The sequence below is a fragment of the Acyrthosiphon pisum genome, chromosome A2 (genome assembly GCF_005508785.2).
Source record: "Acyrthosiphon pisum isolate AL4f chromosome A2, pea_aphid_22Mar2018_4r6ur, whole genome shotgun sequence".
In the NCBI taxonomy this organism is placed as follows: Eukaryota; Metazoa; Arthropoda; class Insecta; order Hemiptera; family Aphididae; genus Acyrthosiphon; species Acyrthosiphon pisum.
Window position 1 is genome coordinate 19,252,012 of NC_042495.1, and position 1,106 is coordinate 19,253,117.

Genomic DNA, 1,106 nt, shown 5'->3' on the forward strand with positions numbered 1-1,106 from the left:
ATATCGCCGCCGTCGAGTAGGTATCGCTATATACAGGCATAAATATATGCGTCGGGACGTTCGTTTTTTTTCGCGAATATCGCGTTTTCGACGTCCGGGAGCGACGAATCCGGTCGTCCGACGTCCGACGCGGCCTGATCGCCCGCTCCGACGCTCGAAGCGGACGTGCGAACCGCGTTCGTAATTCACCGGGACGTCGAAACGGCTTAAGAATCAGAGATTTGACACCAGTTCTCAACTCAGTAGGTAGGCAGGTCGGTTAGGCGTAGGTGCGGATGACCCGGGGTCGTGGTTTCGAACCGGTCGCCGGGATTCGATTTAATTTGCGGCGGCCGTGTTAAATTTAATTTTTTTTCGTATTTTTTTTTCTATTATTTACCTTTTGCTATCACTTCCGCCGTTATCATATTGAACGATTTCTTTTCGATTTCTTTCAAAATTCGAGTATTACCGCCTCTACGGACTTCGCACGGCCCCGTCGAAGACTTATTCGCGTTCCCCGCCAAATGTATGAGTCGCCCGCGGCAGTTCTTCACTCGCGTCGGGTTCCGCTTGCGGGAATTGGAGATCTGACAGTGCTGTTATAACTAAATACAGTAATTTTCTTTGATTCGATATGTCAATCTTTGATTGCTTTATTATATTATATTTTGCTGCCTTTTGTCCTTTCGCCCATTCGGCTCGCCGTATTTATATATTTGATTTGGCATAAATATGCACGATATAGCCACAGTCTGTATCCTGTAGGTAGGTACAATGTACATTTATGTTATAATAAATAAATGTATAGATATTAAGAGTCGATACGGTGGTTGGGTCGGGTTGATGCCTATTGGCCTGTCCATAGGTATGATTTTATATGAACATAAAATCAAATTAATAAATAACACTATTTAATTGATCTAATAGGTATTTAATATTATCTGCATTAGGGACATGGGCTCGATTATGTAGTTAAATATTACATATATAATATTCTATGTAGTAGGTACTTGATATTATATTACTGTCCTTAGGTGAGTCCAATTTGGTTAGCCTAAAATACTGTTACAGATTCTAAATAATAAATTATTTATAAAGACTAGCAATTAAATTGTATAATGATA